Source organism: Haliotis asinina, chromosome 3 (genome assembly GCF_037392515.1).
Source record: "Haliotis asinina isolate JCU_RB_2024 chromosome 3, JCU_Hal_asi_v2, whole genome shotgun sequence".
NCBI lineage: Eukaryota > Metazoa > Mollusca > Gastropoda > Lepetellida > Haliotidae > Haliotis > Haliotis asinina.
In genome coordinates, this window is record NC_090282.1 from 21,334,855 (window position 1) to 21,360,194 (window position 25,340).

Sequence of the window (25,340 nt, forward strand, 5' to 3'; positions counted from 1 at the left end):
TTATCTACCAGTGTCAGATGTTAGGTAATTGCACAGCAAGGAATGTGATCCAGCTAAATTTTATTGGTTTCCTTGAAATGAAAATCGTATATGATTGATTCACGAAACTGAAAAGAACAGGTGGAACTAAGTATGTCTGGTGCCTATAAGTCAAACGGCGCGGCAGGATAATTATTGGGTTTTTAAAGTATTTTAGTTGTTTTCTAAGAAAAGTTTTCATCAAAGACATACGTAGATGTTTTAAGACTTACAGCCGTCTAAAAACCCACGCCACGAATCATCTCACATACATCAACATTAAAAAGAGACACCTCACTCACACACTCACTCACTAATTGCATGTCAGAAAAGAACCCTTACTCATACGTATTAATCACTTCATTAGTTTTCTTGCCTCAATGTCAGAAGTGCAAGCAAAGAAGCCTTGTACACGAGAATGTCTAATGGGTTTTGTAAATAATAGAGTCTGGACTACACAGTCTAATGACAGACATTAGGAACATCAATCTAAACAACTGGGATAGGATGATCAGGTAATCCAAGACAGCGAGCTTGGCCACCCGATCCCGTTAATCGTCTCCACGATCAATTGCATCCTGGATATTTTCGCGTGTCACAAAATGATAAATGAAGGAGGTGTACTGTGTGTGGTAACGCGTAAAGGCCAAAAACCCGTTTCATATTGTAAAAGATAGAGCATAGACTTTATGCGGCCTATCTGGTGGCTTCCGTAACAGATGCAGAGGCCACTTGAAGCCCTGTACAATTTAGCTCAGTTAGCTACAATGACGCTCTTCAGAAATATAACAGATATTGAAAGTGCAGTTTGTGTCCTTGGGTTTATGCACCTGTCGCAGATGTGTTCAAGGGGTGGTGGATTAGCCTAAATGTTATAACGTTAGCTTGTTACACGGAAGATCTGGGTTTGATTCTCCACATGTTCACAATGTGTGAAGCCTATCTGGTGCTCCTCGCTGTGATTGAATATTGCTAAACGTGAGTCAACATAAGCTCACTCACTCGTTTTGATGTCTACAAATGAAAATATAAGAGGTTTATGACATGGCTTATTATGAATTAGTAACTGATCTAACTATCTAATTTACTAGTTACCGTCTTATTGTGTCTCGGACGAGGCAGGTGGCCTGTCTGTATTGTTGCTGGTTCGTCATTTGTTGCTCAATGACGTCATCTGGGTGTATGACTGTTCTAGTTTGTGTTACCAGTTGGCAGATTGCACTGCGGTCACAAAATAAATGTAATGGTCAAACATGTCACCGAAATCGACTTCAGTCGTATCTTACTATTAAACATGTACTAATGCATTCATTTGCATGGTTGATTGTTTACTGTTTCCCGCCACACGCAACAACATTCGAGTCTGGTCAAGACAATCGCGTGATTGACGGCATGTGCATACGGCATACAGATCCCATTGTTGATGCCTTACCAAACCAGGGTTTGCTGCAGATCATTTCCAACCGGGATCATTAATTCATTACATGTGTAAGAAAAAAAGACTTGAGTATGTTTATATCAATCGGTGTTCGGTGCTGCGGCGCCAATCTTGCTTGTACGAACCAGTAATCTGGCTATTGAAACAAGCAGCTCATAAGCGTAATCACCGTGGTTTCTGAAACATAAAGATACAATGATTTGTTTAAATAATCCGGCTACATGCAATTCAGAATGTGTCGCATGCGACCGAATTTCGCATTAACGTACGTTCAACGTTTACGGCATTCAATCCCCAGCATCAAAAGATTTCGCTTCATCACTTTTTCACAAACGCTCTTTGTACACTGAAATCTGAGCGAATGTTCCACCAGTATCGTTAAACATGAAGTTAATTACGGAATTCAAAGAGCGACTATGGAGATATCTTGTAAAGATTTCCTGATTCTGTTTGCAAAATGTTTCACAAATATCAACGGTTTTATATGTGATGTCCATTATAGGAAATGAAAGACCTAGTGGCCTCATGCTCCATCATGCTGCTCGCGGAAGGGAAACTGAGTAATCGGAAATATGTCGCTGAAATACTACAGTCAAATATTTTGAAGTGTTAGCGCTTTCACATGATCGTTTTATTACAACGTGAAGTTTAGCTACTCATACTGAGGATTAAAAGACTTTCCCCGTTTGTGATGTCTGAGTATTCCTGAGTATACACAATCTGTGACAATCTGTACAGGAAAGTAACACATCCTACACTGCCTATATTCACACAGAGTGTGTCCATTATCGATTGGACAGTATGTTTATCAAGATAGATAGTCTCAACAGGCCGTCCACTGTCAATGCTCACTGGGTGGGTGGGGGGTGGGGGGATTTGTACAATGCAAACGTAGTACATGTTGATCTCTTTGTCGAGGTTAAAAATCACATAACATATTTAACACTGCTAATTCACTCAGAATGTTGTTTAGATAGTGTTACAACAACGATAAAGTTACACAAGCTCCACAAACCTCAAAGGAGGTCTGCTTCTGTATTGATGTGTAGTGGGAGAAAGACCCGATACAAACGTGACATCAAATACCTATGATGACTGGACCGTGATAGATGTCCAATAATGGAAATTCCATGAGGGCGATAAATCATTTTGTATCAAGTCATCACTGAAACATATATTGTAAGAAAACAAGCCCGTAAAATGGGTTCACCAGATATGAAAAACAGACACAAGGATCCAATCAGCTGTATAAAGAAGAATGAAAATACGAACAATGGACTGCTTGATTGAGTGTATCTTCAAACAAATAACGTGAACGTATTTAGCATGGAACGTACATAACTTAAAAACATCCGCTCCGAAGGGACAACGGACCCGTGAAGGTCCCGGGGTAGAATAGGCCTTCAGCAACACATGCTTGACATCAAAGGCGACTATGCTTGTCGTAAGAAGCGACTAACGGGATCGGGTGGTCAGGCTCGCTGACTTGGTTGACACATGTCATCGGTTCCCAATTGTGCAGATCGATGCTCATGTTGTTGATCACTGGATTGTCTGGTCCAGACTCGATTATTTACAGACCGCCGCCATATAGCTGGAATATTGCTGAGTGCGGCGTAAAACTGAACTCACTCACTCACTCGACGGGACAACGGAACAGTGAACGTAAAAAATACAATCGGGCATCGGGGTGCGCCCGAAGAAATGACATTGGGACATTGACATTTCAAGAAGATGAAACTCAAACACGTTGCCTATCTGTACAAGAAATACCGTCTACTGGGAAACGACACAAGCTTATGTTAGTGAGTGTATCAAACAGTTGCTAGTTAACGCCACGCAGTGTCACGCTATAAATATTGCAGAACTTCAGCTGCCCAACTCGGATCAGCCAAATCAAATAAACACAGATATCACTCGGCGTTTCGCCTAAAAGCAAATCAATGACACCACCAACGACAAAAACAACAAAAACAGAACTTCAGCATAAACACGGAAACCTTGTATGGGATTCTGATACATCAACATTTTGAAAGCATGTAATAAAGAATGCTCTGAAATCTGGAACACTAATCAAACAGTCCTAATGAGCTGTATCAAATTATTCATGGTTCGACTACACCTCGGTCGTAGTGATATGGTGACACCCATCTGTGGAACTGCAACATTATAACTCAACATGACATGGAATGTGATATTTATCATTTTGATCAAAGAGTCTTATAGACTGTAGTATGTGAAAATATTCAGCAAGAAGGAAACAGCTCCAAATATGAAACAGGTAAGTCAGTTGCATTGCTTCCTTTAACACCTAGTTCAAATAGGTAACTCAGGTAGGTAACAGATCATATGTATAGTGGATCGGTGATAAAATTGCACCATCGTGTTATGCCGGTTTCATAGAGATAGCTTAATGACATATAAAGATGCAGAACAATAATATATAATAGCTCATAGTAGTAAAGACACATACGAGTCAGTTGGCCTGTCTGTGTTCTTGTTGGTGCGTCATTTGTTGCTTAGTGACGTCATTTGAGTTCAAGTTTCAACTGTTCTAGTTTGCGGAAAAACGTTACGAGTTCGAATGAGTTTGACCGAAAATGAGTCCAGTGGAATGTTACTAGTAAACATGAATTGAAACATTCAACACATAAATGTATGTTTAACGTCGTAAGTCTCAGCTACATGACAGTGGTTGGTAAATATTCCACCGGAACCTTTTCCAAAAGCATGTTTTGCTGAAGATCAGGTCTGAAGCGGATCTGCACGGATAAATCCATTACATGTGTTAGAAGGAAAGATTGCTCCCTCTTAAGAGTTGACACGCGTTCACATTATTCGACGTTCGGTGCCGTGGTGTGCACGCCTATCATACAACCCAGTAATCTCGAATGAAAACGAGCAGCTCAAATACCTAACCACTATGGTTCTGAAACATAAAAAGTACTATGATTTGTTTAAATAATCCGGCTACAAGCAGCTTAAAATGTATCACACATGACTGGGTTTCATCATCAACGTTTACGACATTCATTACTGAACAGCAAAAGTTTTCGTGTCATTTTTTTTCACAACGTTCTTCATACGCTGAAAACTGGGAGAATGTTCAATCAGGTTAGTTAAACATGAAGTTAATCACGGATTTCAAAGAGCGCCATCACAACTCATTGTCGCGATTTCCTGATTCTGTATGGAAAATGTATCATAAATATCAAGGGATTGATGTGTGGTGCAAAGTATGAGAAGTTACAGACATAGTGGCTTTATACATGTTCCATCATGCTGCACGCAGAAGTAAAACTGTGTAATCGGAAATATGTCGGTGAAAATAATGCATTCAACATTTTGAAGGTTTAGTTCTTTCACTTGATCGTCGTTCTATTAGAGCTTAAAAGTGTAAACGGCGCATGACTTTGTCATATTCCAGTGCATCTGTTTTAGGTAACACATGTCCCCACTTGAAATGTATGTGTATGTAATGTATGTATGAGGTTCTTACACCATGTCAACGCAGGAAAGTGAATGACTAATTCTTACGCTGTCAATATTGTCCGTTATCATTCGAACGTTATTCTTATATCAAGATGGTTAGTCTCAGCAGGCCGTCCACTTTCACTACTCACTGGGGATTTGTACAATGCAAACGTAGTACACATTGATCTGTGTACCTTGGTTCAAAGCACGTAACATAATTTATTTATCACCGTTAATTCACCCAAAGTGTTGTTTAGATAGTGTTACACCAGCAGCAACGTTACAGTAGCTCCACAAGCGTCAAAAGATCTCTGTTGTTTTTGTAGGGGAAAGGACGGATGCAAACTTCACATTAAATACCTATCTTGACTGAGCCGTAATGGTTGTCACATAATGAAAATTCAATATAGGCGAGAAATCATTTTGTATCAAGTCATCTCTGAAACGACTCTTGCATATTAAATGTAATAACACAAGTCTGTAAACATAATCAAAAGCTTGCTTTGATGGATGAGCAGATTTGATAAACAGCCGTAAGGATCCAGTCAGGTGTGTAAAGAAGAATGATAATACAAACGGAAATTGTCTAAACCAAAATTCCCTGGTATTCAACACTGATATCATCGCACTGGAATCTGTTTCCCTAAGAGAGTCTAAACTGATGTGCTAAAAATTAAGTGGATCGCAGTTGTTCTGATCTTAAATCATTAGTTGATTTAGTCTCCTATTATCGATGTGACAGAACCTCATTTGGTCCGCCCAACATTTTGTTTATGTGGCTTCCCACCCCAATGTCTTGCGTATCGTTTGACTTTCTTTTCAAGTGAAGTTGATAAGCACGTTCTGTAATGGTGTAACTTGAAGATGGTAGACTTAATAGATTTCAAGACATATCATATTGAATAAAACAATCCTTACATCGTTTTATAAAATGACACATGTATTAGAGGCATAAGTGTATAGAAAGCTGTTTCCATTGTTACTCGTCTACGTCAAAGACGAGCTTTGAATCAGCAGTCTATTGAGTATTAAATTATCCACCATCTGATTAAATGAAAATGTCAAAACTCATGTGATGGGCATTAATCTTTGTTAGAAGAAACAGGACACAGCATTCACAGAATCCAAAATCAGAGCACCTACAGTGGTGAGGAGTTGCCTGTGATTTGAAACCTCTGATTCGCCAGTTTTGATATTATAGAATAGTGCATTCTTCCCATATCCATGCTTGATATCAGATAATGATCATTCGCATGCCTCCATGGTCTTGTTCATAACGTTTCGGACTCAATAGCGGAAGGACGGTGGTTCAAGCTTCCTCATCGGGTCGTAATATGCCGTTAGGAAAAAGTACAAGTTGTCACTATGCCTGCTGTGGATAATGAGGTGACTGGTCAGTTTGAAATTGTGCTGTGTCTTTGTACACATTTGCCACATGACGTCTCAACGTGCTCGAAGCTTGTCGAGTACTGTGCAAGTACACGCACCCATATACACATATTGAATGCAGATCGTACTTTTCACCGCACCATGTTCACCTCGTTCGGAAACATTGCATAGTACATATCACTAGCATGTTCAACTGATATTGATCGATAGAAGCCTTGATTGCAGCAATGTCCTCCAGTGTCAAGGTGTCATTGTTTGATGAACCGAACTGGTGGATAGTCTCCAGTGAACTGCTCACGCACAGCTTGTCATGTTCAGGACTGATGACTAAATTACCTTAAAACGTTGACTAATATATTTAGCAGTGGTGTCCGGAGTACTTCCATTACCACACCACCACTAACTCGATAACAGTCCATAGGCTTACGGCAAAGAGTAAATGAGCCAAGTGGTACCAGATGTGCTGCTAGTTCCACCACATGACTTTGATATCCTCACCAAACCTGTTCCTTGATATAGCTGCTCACGAAATGTTTTGTATCTTGACTTCAACTTGGGATTATTCCAGACATTTTTGCTGCCAAAATTCTTCAAGTGATTTGGCTAAGTAAAAAGCGTATCCAGGCAGGTTTGCTGTTATATATGTACTATAAACGTATTTCATTATACCACTACGTACGATATCAGTCGTCTTCTGTCACGAAAGATCAGGTTCTTTCAATTTGTTGCTTTTGATCGTTTTGTGTTTTACTTGTTTTCTAACTTTATCTGACTCGTTTTTCGTTGTGATGAAGATTCGAATATGAATTTCTATGAGGCCCTCACGTTTCCGCATGAAACGTCGGCCTCATAAAATGACATGTTTCCGGAACGGATTGGTGTAAAAATGCCAAGTAGCTGCGACAATTGCATGAACACTCACAATTACTGATGGTACCATGTCTTCCAGGAGGTTGCCTGGACTCTCTAGTCAAGCAAATGCATATAAGTTGGCAATGCCACGGTCATCAATGTCTCTCTTACATCGCAAGTACTAGCACTAACGGTTTTGTAGGTACTGGCCATGTGAATGTTTTTGCGGATCAGCAAAGAAAGAAAACTGTCTGTACGACAATGAGGTATCGTTTGATACACGTACATAGGAAATGTACAACATCGCTAGAACGGAGAAAAACCACAGCCCGTCCATATTCCAAAATAAATCTGCAAAGTCCAGTATTCCAATTCAGACGTGTTATGAGCATTGTCTACGAATCACTTAAAACATGGTGATAACACCAGGTGTTCTAAAAGGGTTATGGAAGATAGTTCATTATTCCTTCTTACTATTATTATCGTTTCCTCAGTAAACATCAGACAGCATTTGGTGTCATTTCTGACAAATTGCTCTGGGTCTCCTTTCACAAAGCAACCTTTCCTAAGGTTAACCTTAACTCCCATTCATTAACGCTGCACTACGGTTACTTTAGACTTAGGTAACTTTAGTGCAATGTTGAAGAATGGGAGTTGAGGTTAACCTTAGGAAAGGTTGCTTTGTGGAAGGAGACCCTGAACCTCTGATGATGTCTATGCCACTATGCAGGGGTTTCACAGAGTATGCGTGACGATTAATACATGCTGTCCTCGGGGGACGGAGTCTGGGGCGTGTAACTGTAGCTAACGCACAGATCTGACTCGATTAATACCACATATTGGGATTGTCTCGCTTTCTGTGGATAAAGCTTACTCGTGGCGATTTTAGATGCCCGACCAGATATATCATTGTTGAGCCAGGAGTATTTGTGCACTATTGGAAGGATCACGATACATTCCGTTCTCTTTGTACACACGTGAAGTGACAGGTGAAGCTACAATAGCATACACCAAACAGCCCACCTCTTGTCTTGACTCTGGAAAATACCGTCGCAGGGGAGATGTATGTTATGTTTCTATTCCCACTAGGAACACAAATACAGCAGGTATGTTTTGAGATGAGTTGTAAATGTATCCACACAAACCTGTTCGTCATTGAGACTGATATTGTTGGTTTGCCTTGGTTGAAGCAAAACCTGCACAACACGGAAGCTTAATTGTCAGATCATAAGTAAAATGTCAATGTCAGCTAATGAATATTTTAACATCAGCTGACTCACTGTAAAAGATACTATCAACATATGTTACAGACCCAATTAACAGTTCCAAGTGTATTGTTTTTTTGGATGCTGTAAGTACAGTAATTAGTTCTTCTTAAGCTCGGAACCCTTCAAATATGTGAACTTCTTTATTTATGGTGGTAACGGCACGATAGGAATGAATCTCACCTGCGTTCAACATGTGCTTCTTCGCTTCACAAAAGGTTTAACCAACTAATACTGCCTACAAATAAGCTCCAAGTGTATTTTTCCTTCTTGTCTGTGCATGTTCCGGGTCGCGCTTTGTCAGTCAGCGTAATTCATGAAGTATCATTGGTGTTTACACTGTTTGCTTCAGGCTCCGTGCCTCAGCCTGCAGCGGAGCTGATTGGGAGGGCCACTCTGTGTCTTACTAGTGCCCTTCAGTTGAACATCTCGTCTGCTTGTCACAACACATGCGAGAGCTTCCATCACCAACAACAAATTATCGAGCGAGGCTGAAGCAGAATGAGCTTCTAGTAGCAACAGGACGGATTTGTACAGTTCGCGTGGCTTCGACTAGTCATGGAACTTGACCGGGGCGTTATAATGTTCTTTTCTCACAGATGACTTTGATTCAGTGGATATATAATACAAGTGCACCAGCTTTACCGCACCGGTCAGGGAAATTACCCATACCCACTTCGACAGGCGTCCCTCACCCAAATAGGTAAGACATATACCTCCGCAGTGGTATACTTCGATTACTATTGTACTTTGCACATTTAATATAATGTTAAATATTGTTGTAAATGAAATTAAAGTTGGTATGGTTTTCGATAGGCACATGTTACAATTGGACAAAAGTAGCATTATATATCTTCTTTGGCACCATATTGGATTTAATGTGATAAAAAATTTCCACATTCAGAAGAAAACACTCACAAAATGAATGTGCAATTCCCATTATATGTAGTGTGTATGGGGATTATTCTTCATCAGTTGAAGATGGGACCAAATGTTCATCAAACGTAAACCCAACCGGTGACACCTGTCACAGTAAGTCACAAGAACAAGTGCGTGCGCGCGCACGTGTGTGTGTGTGTGTGTGTGTGTGTGTGTGTGAATAACTAAAGCTTGCTTTGAAGCGATCCTTAGCTCACCTAATACGGTGTTATTCGTAACAAACACAAACAAGCAACTTGTTCACCTGTAAAACAAAACCAAAGAAACAGCAAACAAAAGTAAACAAAACACCGGAACATATAACTTATTTTACAGTAAAATAAGGAATTACATCAGATATTTTTCTACCGCCATTGTTTGAAATCTTTACTAAGGCTTCACATTAATGCTGTAACATTTTAGTAACTTTTGGCCAAGACTCCCTGACAATTTTGTTCGAAGAATGAGCACACTCGATTGGACCTAGCAAATTGTGAAATGTTGCCACAGAAGGCTGAAGGTGCTACAATACTTCTGGTCATTAAATGAAGGAAGTCGATAGTCAAGTTAAAAGTCATCCTTCTTGTACACTCCTGGAGGAATCTACTCAGACACCAGTGTTATTTCTGATGGATTAACCAATTCTACCGCGGCCGCCGTTGATGCTTCAGCTAATAATGCATTAGAAAATATTGTTGTTATGAAAACTAGTATCTTTAGATGATCACTATGTTATGATGAATATGCTAATAACACGACGGTTACGCTAATGATAAAAATGTAAGCAAGACTAATGAAAAGTGAAAAGTAAAATATAATTATCCAAATAATTATGATATAATATGTTTGCCTAAAAACATACGTTTTTGTATGCTTTGGATTTTTGTTGTTGTTGTTGAACAATGCATTTGTTCCCATGTTACATGACGTCGGTCTGTAAATACTCCAGTCTGGGACAGTTAATCCAGTGATCGGTTGCATTAGCAGTGATCCAGGTTGTATTAGCAGTGATGCACATTGTCGTTGATAAATGACAAAAATAAAGTCACCGAGCCGGACATCCGATGTTGTATCCTTCCCGACCATTACATGCTTTCGAGGACACATTCAGCCCGGAATCCCTGGGGTGTGGAAGTAATAGTATGGTGATTATAATCATATGTATGCTAAAGCATCTGGTTTATTTGCTGGCCACTGTCGCAAAGTCGCAACACGCACTTATTTCCACAGGGCTTTCTTTGGTATTGTATGGCCAATATCTATTATCCTTCGGCTAGACACTGGATGAATGCAGCGGTTATTGACGTTAAATACTCCTCCCCATCGCCGTCGGTACTCAATACACATATCATAACAGCTGTCATCATATATACCGACTTTAGTCCTGCACAAACATTCTGCTCGTTAACTCTTGAAACTCAACAAAGATATTTCTTTGGCAAACTCGTCATTTTTTAGTTCGCTCACGTCTGTTAAATCTTGATTCATAACAAATTCGTGTGCCGCGAACACAAACAAAGGAGCCAAGTTTCTTTTCTGTTTTAAACAACGGAGCCTTCGCATCGTTAAGATTTTTTGCCCAACTGATAAACTGTGACAACGTGTCCTCATACTCTGCATTTCAGCACGCACGTCTCCAGTTTATGTTGTCTTCGAGGATGTTTAATTCTATTGATTGTTAAATATTTGTTTCGGCGTTTAGGGGATGTAGTACCAGTTTTGTTTGTTGTTCAACACCGAAATATTCCAGCAATGTTTCGGCGGTCAGGAGGTACTCGAGGCTGGATGTGAAAATCCAATGATGCAACGTGGAAACGATGAAATTCATCAACCATTTTAGCGAGCCCGTCCACCCGATCCCGTTAGTTGCCATGAGACCAGTGCTAAACCGGATGTTCGCGGTCGTCAACAGTTTAATCTGAGGAGAGTAACATGCACATAGTTCAATGTTCCAAGGTCTTCAAACTTACCGTAAACGTATGCTTGGGTGGCATACTCTTCACCAATATGAAATAACTTGAATATAGATACGAGACAGTAGGGGAAGAATCATTCTCGAATATCTGCCTAAACTGATTAAATAAAGTATAAAGTGGCAAAAAGGAACGATGGTTAAATGAAAGAATCTCGGAAATTCAGCAGAATCAATTATAGAAATGTAGTAGACATGGGTGTAATGGCAAACTTAGATTAAGTTCTTTTTATTTCCGTAATTGAAAAGCACACGGCTCAGAATATTCTCTTATACATAAGAAGTCAAGACATTAACGGTGACATTTAAAACCTTTATCCACTGAACGGACGCGACCATTGGAATGCTGCAACTATGAAGTAGACATGGCCATTCCAAGACGCTTCTTTGCTCTCGTGCAACAATCATAGGGTTACCGTCACGATAAAGGATGATACTGTATTCAGTAGACAATTCCGGTATCACCAGGCCTAGGGAAGTTCATTATTTACAGATTTAACTGTGGTAGATTTAACCCTTCAGCATCAGCTGCTCATTGACAGGCTACACACAGGCGACTGCGTCAAGATGGTCAGATGAGAAAGGTACGATATATTTTGGACGAAAGAACGGTAATGATAATAAGGCTACTTACGCCATGCCGCACGGGATGCTCAAAGCGCATATAAAGTACGTTGCTGTTTCAGGAAAAGAGAAACGTATTGTGTTGAAAGACAAGTCCAACGCGTTGTACTGACGACGCATTGCTTCCAGTTGTGCTTCCCTCCCTGGAAGCCAGGGTTCTTGTTCCATAATAACATTTTGCCTTTGGTCGTCTCGCCTCCATGTCTTGTCGTCAGTTAAAGAACTCTTTGTTCGACAAAATGTAACACGATTTCAACTTCTTGCAAACAAAATTGATCAAACGCAGAGAAGGATATATACTAAACGATGTATTTAGACGTCTTACGAGTGAGTGAGTGAGTGAGTGAGTTTAGTCTTACAGCAATACGTTTAGTCATTTCAGCAATTGTCCAGCAATATCACTGTAGGGGAACCTGAAATGGGCTTCACACATTGCACCCATGTTGGGAATTTGACCCATGTGATGGTTTAAATCTTAAGGCACCCGATGGGATGTGTTACGACCCTAAACTATCTTCTGCCTACGGTGCCTGCAAAGTAACGACACGTCTTGTCCACTTGGGCCTATACGTTTGCTCTTAGTCCATAACTTCTCGGCAAACGATACATTTCTCCTTGTCCTGTTTGTCATGCCCGCTGTACAGCCAGGTACATTTTGCTTTAATCGTCAGTTTGCTGTAGGGTGATATAGGGCACCGGCCGCAATGTACTAGAACGCAGCGTACTAATAGTCCTGTTCTTGTCGGAGTTTTGCTCATGGCGAAACAATAATTTCAACGCACCGTAAACTGGTGAGTTGCTGTGGTAGAGCTCGGACCGTGGAGCAATTATACCATTCTTCTGTAATCCTCATTAGGCCAAATATAAATATTCAAATGTTTCTCGGTCACCGGCGCACCACTTTTATTTGTGCGCGTAACATTTTCTATTGCCATTTAAAAAAACAATGTTGACTTTCCCAGTCATCCATTTGTCCACTATAATGAGTGTCTGTAAGAACGAGTGTGGCTGAATCTACAACTCATAAACGCACTACGCTTTCCAAGTTGTATTTCTGAGAGAAAAATAAATAAAACTGTGTTCGTCCCTCGTCACTATTTTTCTATCCAAAATTAAGAGAAAAAAAGTCTCACCGCCCTCGTCGCTCTTGAAAAATGTGTCCGACAAACATTTATTTGTTTCATGCAGCCTTACTGACATAACTGCACGTGACTTCAGAAAATATTTTGAATACATCATGTTTCCTCATTAACGTGTATGCGTAAGAAGCATTAACTAAATCCGGAAACCTTCATGATATATTTGCATATAATATTGTACTCATAGTAGATATAGTGACTGTACAATTCCATGTTTAATTACATACGTAACTTGGAAATTATAATGCGAACTGTACATTCCAGCGTGGTTTAGTTGCTTTTTTAGAACACAAAATATTATTTATTGTTGACGTTGAGGTCAAATTAGGAGCTTCAGTTTCTATTGACAGGGCTGTATAGAACTAATTAGTTTTACTAACAAGCAACTTTACAATCATTCATGATGTCGGCAATAACCTGTGTGATCGCAATGCAGTATATCATGATAAGATGTTATATAAGATCTCCGTCGTCATAACTGACAGATGACATAGTGTGAACATGTTCGTACTGCCAAATCAGTAATGCTGCCACAACATGGTGTTACTGTGTGCAATTTCTGCAAAAATACAAAACAGACTTAAAATAGCACATTTCCATCTATGTAAAGCTACGAAACATTTGTTCAGACACTGCACGTATTCCTTACAACTGTGGTCATATCCACAGAATATCTAATACGACACCATCAAAGTGTGAACTATTTTATATAGGGATTAGATCTTTGAAAAACGGTTTTTGACAAAAACATGACAAATGCTTTCTTTTATTACATATATCTGCGGTCCTTTCATCCTAAGTTCTCGAGGTAACCTCTCCGCAGTGTAGAGGATTCGGTCTGGAGTTGACGCCTGAGTGATGTATGTCATATTGGTACAGCTACACGGGACATGATGGTAACTGGTGGTTGTTCTTTGCTTCGACCTCCCCAATGTTTCATAACCTGCAGCTAAACGAAAATGTGCTCCCAAGTTTGATGGAGATTTAGCAACATAATACTAGTAATTGTTAATATGTATATATTTTTCTCAAAGCAGTAAGCGTGTGTCTGAGATTTGTCGTCAGTATTACAGTCAGCGGACACCATGTCATGGAATTCAACAAAGTCGTGAACGACGTTTACGGAGTGCTTTATGTCGCACCCCAAACTGTCCTACTGTCACTAACTTACTCTCTTTAGAAGTGATATTAACGCGTTTTAGCCTTGATAACATACGACTTACACCATTGATAGCATTCATATTGTAATTCACTTCACTAGTAATACTAATCATTGCTTAATTATATATGTCAAACATGCAATTATACATGACAGGTTAATTTTGGAAATACCTTTCAGCGACACCAATATAGTTCATAGCCTAAAGTCTTGCAAGCCATTGAAATTATGATCCGTTATCTTCTAGGCTTATTGATGTTAAATAAATACAATAGCATACACCAAACAGCCCACCTCTTGTCTTGACTCTGGAAAATACCGTCGCAGGGGAGATGTATGTTATGTTTCTATTCCCACTAGGAACACAAATACAGCAGGTATGTTTTGAGATGAGTTGTAAATGTATCCACACAAACCTGTTCGTCATTGAGACTGATATTGTTGGTTTGCCTTGGTTGAAGCAAAACCTGCACAACACGGAAGCTTAATTGTCAGATCATAAGTAAAATGTCAATGTCAGCTAATGAATATTTTAACATCAGCTGACTCACTGTAAAAGATACTATCAACATATGTTACAGACCCAATTAACAGTTCCAAGTGTATTGTTTTTTTGGATGCTGTAAGTACAGTAATTAGTTCTTCTTAAGCTCGGAACCCTTCAAATATGTGAACTTCTTTATTTATGGTGGTAACGGCACGATAGGAATGAATCTCACCTGCGTTCAACATGTGCTTCTTCGCTTCACAAAAGGTTTAACCAACTAATACTGCCTACAAATAAGCTCCAAGTGTATTTTTCCTTCTTGTCTGTGCATGTTCCGGGTCGCGCTTTGTCAGTCAGCGTAATTCATGAAGTATCATTGGTGTTTACACTGTTTGCTTCAGGCTCCGTGCCTCAGCCTGCAGCGGAGCTGATTGGGAGGGCCACTCTGTGTCTTACTAGTGCCCTTCAGTTGAACATCTCGTCTGCTTGTCACAACACATGCGAGAGCTTCCATCACCAACAACAAATTATCGAGCGAGGCTGAAGCAGAATGAGCTTCTAGTAGCAACAGGACGGATTTGTACAGTTCGCGTGGCTTCGACTAGTCATGGAACTTGACCGGGGCGTTATAATGTTCTTTTCTCACAGATGACTTTGATTCAGTGGATATATAATACAAGTGCACCAGCTTTACCGCACCGGTCAGGGAAATTACCCATACCCACTTCGACAGGCGTCCCTCACCCAAATAGGTAAGACATATACCTCCGCAGTGGTATACTTCGATTACTATTGTACTTTGCACATTTAATATAATGTTAAATATTGTTGTAAATGAAATTAAAGTTGGTATGGTTTTCGATAGGCACATGTTACAATTGGACAAAAGTAGCATTATATATCTTCTTTGGCACCATATTGGATTTAATGTGATAAAAAATTTCCACATTCAGAAGAAAACACTCACAAAATGAATGTGCAATTCCCATTATATGTAGTGTGTATGGGGATTATTCTTCATCAGTTGAAGATGGGACCAAATGTTCATCAAACGTAAACCCAACCGGTGACACCTGTCACAGTAAGTCACAAGAACAAGTGCGTGCGCGCGCACGTGTGTGTGTGTGTGTGTGTGTGTGTGTGTGTGTGTGAATAACTAAAGCTTGCTTTGAAGCGATCCTTAGCTCACCTAATACGGTGTTATTCGTAACAAACACAAACAAGCAACTTGTTCACCTGTAAAACAAAACCAAAGAAACAGCAAACAAAAGTAAACAAAACACCGGAACATATAACTTATTTTACAGTAAAATAAGGAATTACATCAGATATTTTTCTACCGCCATTGTTTGAAATCTTTACTAAGGCTTCACATTAATGCTGTAACATTTCAGTAACTTTTGGCCAAGACTCCCTGACAATTTTGTTCGAAGAATGAGCACACTCGATTGGACCTAGCAAATTGTGAAATGTTGCCACAGAAGGCTGAAGGTGCTACAATACTTCTGGTCATTAAATGAAGGAAGTCGATAGTCAAGTTAAAAGTCATCCTTCTTGTACACTCCTGGAGGAATCTACTCAGACACCAGTGTTATTTCTGATGGATTAACCAATTCTACCGCGGCCGCCGTTGATGCTTCAGCTAATAATGCATTAGAAAATATTGTTGTTATGAAAACTAGTATCTTTAGATGATCACTATGTTATGATGAATATGCTAATAACACGACGGTTACGCTAATGATAAAAATGTAAGCAAGACTAATGAAAAGTGAAAAGTAAAATATAATTATCCAAATAATTATGATATAATATGTTTGCCTAAAAACATACGTTTTTGTATGCTTTGGATTTTTGTTGTTGTTGTTGAACAATGCATTTGTTCCCATGTTACATGACGTCGGTCTGTAAATACTCCAGTCTGGGACAGTTAATCCAGTGATCGGTTGCATTAGCAGTGATCCAGGTTGTATTAGCAGTGATGCACATTGTCGTTGATAAATGACAAAAATAAAGTCACCGAGCCGGACATCCGATGTTGTATCCTTCCCGACCATTACATGCTTTCGAGGACACATTCAGCCCGGAATCCCTGGGGTGTGGAAGTAATAGTATGGTGATTATAATCATATGTATGCTAAAGCATCTGGTTTATTTGCTGGCCACTGTCGCAAAGTCGCAACACGCACTTATTTCCACAGGGCTTTCTTTGGTATTGTATGGCCAATATCTATTATCCTTCGGCTAGACACTGGATGAATGCAGCGGTTATTGACGTTAAATACTCCTCCCCATCGCCGTCGGTACTCAATACACATATCATAACAGCTGTCATCATATATACCGACTTTAGTCCTGCACAAACATTCTGCTCGTTAACTCTTGAAACTCAACAAAGATATTTCTTTGGCAAACTCGTCATTTTTTAGTTCGCTCACGTCTGTTAAATCTTGATTCATAACAAATTCGTGTGCCGCGAACACAAACAAAGGAGCCAAGTTTCTTTTCTGTTTTAAACAACGGAGCCTTCGCATCGTTAAGATTTTTTGCCCAACTGATAAACTGTGACAACGTGTCCTCATACTCTGCATTTCAGCACGCACGTCTCCAGTTTATGTTGTCTTCGAGGATGTTTAATTCTATTGATTGTTAAATATTTGTTTCGGCGTTTAGGGGATGTAGTACCAGTTTTGTTTGTTGTTCAACACCGAAATATTCCAGCAATGTTTCGGCGGTCAGGAGGTACTCGAGGCTGGATGTGAAAATCCAATGATGCAACGTGGAAACGATGAAATTCATCAACCATTTTAGCGAGCCCGTCCACCCGATCCCGTTAGTTGCCATGAGACCAGTGCTAAACCGGATGTTCGCGGTCGTCAACAGTTTAATCTGAGGAGAGTAACATGCACATAGTTCAATGTTCCAAGGTCTTCAAACTTACCGTAAACGTATGCTTGGGTGGCATACTCTTCACCAATATGAAATAACTTGAATATAGATACGAGACAGTAGGGGAAGAATCATTCTCGAATATCTGCCTAAACTGATTAAATAAAGTATAAAGTGGCAAAAAGGAACGATGGTTAAATGAAAGAATCTCGGAAATTCAGCAGAATCAATTATAGAAATGTAGTAGACATGGGTGTAATGGCAAACTTAGATTAAGTTCTTTTTATTTCCGTAATTGAAAAGCACACGGCTCAGAATATTCTCTTATACATAAGAAGTCAAGACATTAACGGTGACATTTAAAACCTTTATCCACTGAACGGACGCGACCATTGGAATGCTGCAACTATGAAGTAGACATGGCCATTCCAAGACGCTTCTTTGCTCTCGTGCAACAATCATAGGGTTACCGTCACGATAAAGGATGATACTGTATTCAGTAGACAATTCCGGTATCACCAGGCCTAGGGAAGTTCATTATTTACAGATTTAACTGTGGTAGATTTAACCCTTCAGCATCAGCTGCTCATTGACAGGCTACACACAGGCGACTGCGTCAAGATGGTCAGATGAGAAAGGTACGATATATTTTGGACGAAAGAACGGTAATGATAATAAGGCTACTTACGCCATGCCGCACGGGATGCTCAAAGCGCATATAAAGTACGTTGCTGTTTCAGGAAAAGAGAAACGTATTGTGTTGAAAGACAAGTCCAACGCGTTGTACTGACGACGCATTGCTTCCAGTTGTGCTTCCCTCCCTGGAAGCCAGGGTTCTTGTTCCATAATAACATTTTGCCTTTGGTCGTCTCGCCTCCATGTCTTGTCGTCAGTTAAAGAACTCTTTGTTCGACAAAATGTAACACGATTTCAACTTCTTGCAAACAAAATTGATCAAACGCAGAGAAGGATATATACTAAACGATGTATTTAGACGTCTTACGAGTGAGTGAGTGAGTGAGTGAGTTTAGTCTTACAGCAATACGTTTAGTCATTTCAGCAATTGTCCAGCAATATCACTGTAGGGGAACCTGAAATGGGCTTCACACATTGCACCCATGTTGGGAATTTGACCCATGTGATGGTTTAAATCTTAAGGCACCCGATGGGATGTGTTACGACCCTAAACTATCTTCTGCCTACGGTGCCTGCAAAGTAACGACACGTCTTGTCCACTTGGGCCTATACGTTTGCTCTTAGTCCATAACTTCTCGGCAAACGATACATTTCTCCTTGTCCTGTTTGTCATGCCCGCTGTACAGCCAGGTACATTTTGCTTTAATCGTCAGTTTGCTGTAGGGTGATATAGGGCACCGGCCGCAATGTACTAGAACGCAGCGTACTAATAGTCCTGTTCTTGTCGGAGTTTTGCTCATGGCGAAACAATAATTTCAACGCACCGTAAACTGGTGAGTTGCTGTGGTAGAGCTCGGACCGTGGAGCAATTATACCATTCTTCTGTAATCCTCATTAGGCCAAATATAAATATTCAAATGTTTCTCGGTCACCGGCGCACCACTTTTATTTGTGCGCGTAACATTTTCTATTGCCATTTAAAAAAACAATGTTGACTTTCCCAGTCATCCATTTGTCCACTATAATGAGTGTCTGTAAGAACGAGTGTGGCTGAATCTACAACTCATAAACGCACTACGCTTTCCAAGTTGTATTTCTGAGAGAAAAATAAATAAAACTGTGTTCGTCCCTCGTCACTATTTTTCTATCCAAAATTAAGAGAAAAAAAGTCTCACCGCCCTCGTCGCTCTTGAAAAATGTGTCCGACAAACATTTATTTGTTTCATGCAGCCTTACTGACATAACTGCACGTGACTTCAGAAAATATTTTGAATACATCATGTTTCCTCATTAACGTGTATGCGTAAGAAGCATTAACTAAATCCGGAAACCTTCATGATATATTTGCATATAATATTGTACTCATAGTAGATATAGTGACTGTACAATTCCATGTTTAATTACATACGTAACTTGGAAATTATAATGCGAACTGTACATTCCAGCGTGGTTTAGTTGCTTTTTTAGAACACAAAATATTATTTATTGTTGACGTTGAGGTCAAATTAGGAGCTTCAGTTTCTATTGACAGGGCTGTATAGAACTAATTAGTTTTACTAACAAGCAACTTTACAATCATTCATGATGTCGGCAATAACCTGTGTGATCGCAATGCAGTATATCATGATAAGATGTTATATAAGATCTCCGTCGTCATAACTGACAGATGACATAGTGTGAACATGTTCGTACTGCCAAATCAGTAATGCTGCCACAACATGGTGTTACTGTGTGCAATTTCTGCAAAAATACAAAACAGACTTAAAATAGCACATTTCCATCTATGTAAAGCTACGAAACATTTGTTCAGACACTGCACGTATTCCTTACAACTGTGGTCATATCCACAGAATATCTAATACGACACCATCAAAGTGTGAACTATTTTATATAGGGATTAGATCTTTGAAAAACGGTTTTTGACAAAAACATGACAAATGCTTTCTTTTATTACATATATCTGCGGTCCTTTCATCCTAAGTTCTCGAGGTAACCTCTCCGCAGTGTAGAGGATTCGGTCTGGAGTTGACGCCTGAGTGATGTATGTCATATTGGTACAGCTACACGGGACATGATGGTAACTGGTGGTTGTTCTTTGCTTCGACCTCCCCAATGTTTCATAACCTGCAGCTAAACGAAAATGTGCTCCCAAGTTTGATGGAGATTTAGCAACATAATACTAGTAATTGTTAATATGTATATATTTTTCTCAAAGCAGTAAGCGTGTGTCTGAGACTGGTGGATTAGTCAGTCAACGAGGGTACTCGTGATTTGTCGTCAGTATTACAGTCAGCGGACACCATGTCATGGAATTCAACAAAGTCGTGAACGACGTTTACGGAGTGCTTTATGTCGCACCCCAAACTGTCCTACTGTCACTAACTTACTCTCTTTAGAAGTGATATTAACGCGTTTTAGCCTTGATAACATACGACTTACACCATTGATAGCATTCATATTGTAATTCACTTCACTAGTAATACTAATCATTGCTTAATTATATATGTCAAACATGCAATTATACATGACAGGTTAATTTTGGAAATACCTTTCAGCGACACCAATATAGTTCATAGCCTAAAGTCTTGCAAGCCATGGAAATTATGATCCGTTATCTTCTAGGCTTATTGATGTTAAATGTTGCTACATCTCATATTCATATCTCAAACCGTCAAACGTTTAGGCTCTGTAGCTCACCTGAAGCCAATGATTGATGTATCACACTGCTTGTACTGGAGTGTTCATGGGGACAATTACTGGATATGCCATTTTATAGGGATGCCGTGGTGTTAACACAGCAAATCAGATTCGGTTTCTGAGTACCTGTAATTATTCTCTCAGCAGGATTATCCGTACGAAATTGTCATTTCGATCGATAGGTGTTTGCGCTTTAAAGTAGATAATTATAGGCGCTATGAGTAGAACTTGGACATGTACTGAAGCGAAATTTAACGTATGTCATAACGTCTTTACAGTGTCGTTGAAAAGATGTATTCAAATAACATGTGCATATAGAAATGACCGTTTTGGTATAGGTCGGATGTAATTGGGCGTCCACGTCACGTGCCATCTGGTCAGTTACCTCTCAACAAATTGTCATCTTCTTTCCTCTTCTGTGAGCTATGGCTGGTGTTCCGATATATTATAGATAGACACGATAAAACCCCTTCCACATTCATAAAAGAAATCTCTACCGACATCAGAGTCAATTGTACAAACTGTGTATATCATGAGCTGATATGTCTTTCAGTTAATGTAAAAACTGATACTGTAAAATTATTCATGGCCATAGACTAGTTTATTGCAGCTCATATGACCCAAGGTACAGGTACACCAGGACATCTGATTATTTTGTCTCCTTGATTTGATATAATAAACAGTACTAATAAGTAGGAACTGCGTGCAATGAATGTATGCTTAATAAATAAAGAAACTAACTTGATTGTTTGTCAGTTGTGTTTCATGAAGTTAGATTTGTTTGGCACAACAGAGGTTAACAAAGGTAAATATTTCATTCGGAGTGCAGAATATTTTGGACAGGAAAATGGTATGAGAACTTCATTTTCGATGTTTTAGATCCATGCAATGTTCACAACAGATGTTTTGGTCGTACATTTGTCCCTCGTTCCTGTATGCATTTACCTTCCGATTGTTCAACAGTATTCTGAATTTACAGAATGCACATACCATCATCAGTAATGCATGTACTAAGTTCTATCAAACATTTCTTACGACATCGATAAACTCAATTCAAAGTTATTTGAACAATGCTGCAGTAGGAACAGACATAATTTCAAAACTGTTGCATGTCAGGAATACTTTGGCTGATACATGGAACACGCAGCCAAGCATACGGAACTTTACGTTTATCGCTTAATGAGTCCTTTAGCGGATGACCTTCCTGTGACATCCTGCCTGGCAACCACTCTTTGTCTCTATGTATGATATGTAGAGAGATGTCCGGGAGACCTGATCCCCTACAGCAGCTTCTATACCAGCCGCAGGAAATGAAGCTTCTAGGAAGCAGTGGTCAGGCTTTCTAATGAGGGTATTTATTGTCATGATATTGATGCCACATGTTCGTGACTGTGCATGTGGGATATCGGCCTTTTAGTTTGCTGCTTGACATATGATAACTTAGTAGGGGAAATAGGATCGAGTAATTATGTTGTAAGGCATAACATAATCGTACATGATATTTGCAAATATGCCTTGCATTTAAAATCTATTTCTAGGTATTTTATGTCCACTTAATTTACAAAATTGACATTAATTTCAAAATTCTAAGTATATTTATATTTTCATTTATCATAGGCTATCAAGTTTTATATATATATATATTATGATATTCCAGCACACGTGTGTGTGTTTATGTATGTGTGTGCGTGTGTGTGTGTGTGTGTGTGTGTTTGTGTGTGTGTGTGTGTGTGTGTGTGTGTGTTCAGAACTCGCCAGTAAGATTAATCGGTTCTAAAGCTCATTGAATGCATTGCTATAAGTTTTCTGCTAATTCAATCTCGGCACTACTGTGTGAATAATTTCTGTGTTAAGTTTTCATTTAGTTTTTTTAATGCTGCAGCAGCCAAACCTCATAATGATAGCCTGCTAGCAATCGAACCTGGCGCAAAGAACTGGTTGTTTTTTTCCACACATTTAATGTGCGACCATCATGGTTGACGGGCACGATGAACCTGATCTAGAAAATAGTGGAGTTGGACCAGTCAATCCATCGCGGATCCATGCTGGAATCTCAGGGCAACACTATTTATTTCTGTGTTTCTCATCGCCCGACCGACTGCGCTTTGGCTGCCGATCCGACTGGAATTCATACCAACTGGTCTTGTTTTCGACTGCCAGTGCTGGAATGAAAGCTGTAGATAGACTACCAGTGTGCGAAATAGCCACTGGTCAGCTAGACCGTGGTTAGTAAAAATCCAATCGGGACAGTAAATCTCCGAAGTCACTGCCCCGACTGGCTTATGAATTTTTATGTGGTCATTTTGAAAATATATCACCCTCTACGACTTGATAAGTTGTGTCATACTTTTATATCATGCACGATTATGGCCTGAGAACAATGTTCATTATATTAGCCGCTTAATATGATGAAACGCGTGTCAGCATTCAAACTTGATGACTTGAATGAGGCATTCGACTTGATGGATGATGAGGCACTTCCTATTTGATGCATAGAGCGACGTTTCGATGTAGAATCTTACACCATTATCAAGCTTAAAGAGACTACAAATAACGACGAGAAGTCTATACACATGGTATGCTATGGAAAACAGCAGATTAACGTTAGAATAGCAAGTGATTGGACAACACGTGGAACATAATGGCATGATGCCAGTTGGAATCTAAGAACAACAAATAATACAGGTAATGAAGCCAATGATCAAGTGGGCGGGGCTTCAGTAGTCGTAATGAAAACAAGATTATAGGGTGCTTTGATGGAGTCTATAGCGTGGTTAATTCTTCATAGTCCGGCGGTATGTATTACCTTTGGTCTCGATGTCTTTCAAACATTTTCTTGTGAAGTCCCGATTCTTGGTGGATAGGATTTCACCTTTGTCAGATTGAATGAGGTGGGTAGAATGTTTTTGTTGTTGATTTGTTGTGTGTCTTGGCTGTTGAGGTTTTGTTCTTCATGTGAATGTCAATAGGTCGGGATGTTTCACCTATATTATTTCACAGATCATATCCATTCTATTTGTCTCATCATTGAAACAAGAAAATGTAACCAGAAGGAAACCTTTGCTGCTGTAGACTTCAAGAAGGTATATGGATGTATTAATAGATGTGTGGTATGGGAGAAAGTGAGAATTATTTGTGTAAATGGTAAAATGTTTCAGCTCGTCAGTCTTTGTATGTATTGTTTCGTGTTAGTGGTATTTTTTACATTGTGTAAATCGGTCCCTGAAGCAAGGTTGTTTACTTTCTCCAATTCCGTTTAACTTTTTCATTAATGATCTAATTGATAAACTTGGAGAGGTTGGGATTGGCATTCATGCGATTGCAGCTTTAACATATGCTGATGATCTAGTTTTACTGGCAGATTCTGCAGATGATTTCAACAGTCTACTGGGATCGTAAATGTCTGGGCTTAGATTTTCGAAGCTCTCTAAGCGCGAAGATAGTGATAACTGGTAAACATTAACGTTAACGTAAGTCCCTCTTAGAGCTCAGACAGCTTCGAAAATCTTGGACCTAGTGTATAGATAATGACATTCGTATAAATAATGAAAATAATCAAAATTGCCCATATTAGGACCGTATGTGTCAAAAGAACATGTGCTGTCTTTAATGGTGGTAGTGCTATTGTAGATGATGTGAATTGTTACAATTATTTGGGTCTATTGGCCACTGAATATTTACATGATAACGCTCTGGCGAACACATCGGTTAAGTCTGCTAGCGGAGCATTAGGACTTCTTATTTGCAGGTATAAGGCAGTCAAAGATATGCAGTACTCTACTTATACAAAACGGTACGATTCGAAGGTCTGGTCGCCGCGTAAAAGAATGGACCTACCTTGTGGAGTTTGAAGATAGTATGTGAATGGATGCAGGATATTTGTATGGGAAAGTATGTGCCTGAGTCTCATGGACAGTTGTATAAACAAGAAGGCAGAGTGGGTAGCAACAAGTTGCGAAGGCATAAAATATTTAAAAGTATGTATGGTTTCAAAAGCTATGTAATTATGCAAACACGCTCCTATCTATCTGCCCTTCCCAAGCTTAGATTCGGTACTGCGCCTCTATAGTTGGAAACGCAGATATTCAAATATGAATGTAAATTAAGGGGTGGGTTTCCAGTGCAATGATAAGATTGAGGATGAACGCCATGTGCTGTTGGAATGCCCTCTGTACGATGGTTTACGTGGAGGTTTATATGGCCATATGTGTTTCAGTTATCCCAGCTCGCTAGATTTACGTGATAATGAAAAAAATGGTTTACATTTCAAAGAACATGTTTATGTTACAGTCAAAACCTGCTTTTGTATACTTCAAAAAGGAAAACAGCATTTATACGGGTAATTCTACATTGTTACTTTTATCATACACGTATATGTCACGT

The 25,340-nt window shown here is 39.5% G+C and overlaps 1 protein-coding gene across 2 annotated transcripts in view; it reads left to right on the forward strand.

Moving 5' to 3' along the window:
* The first annotated feature begins 15,175 nt into the window (after positions 1-15,175).
* The window catches only part of LOC137276648 (PDF receptor-like), a 30,755-nt gene continuing 20,590 nt past the window's right edge, over positions 15,176-25,340 (forward strand). For both annotated transcript variants that reach the window (XM_067808263.1, XM_067808262.1), the window contains exon 1: positions 15,176-15,487. The gene's annotated coding sequence lies outside the window, so the exon portion shown is untranslated. The remainder of the gene's footprint in view (positions 15,488-25,340) is intronic.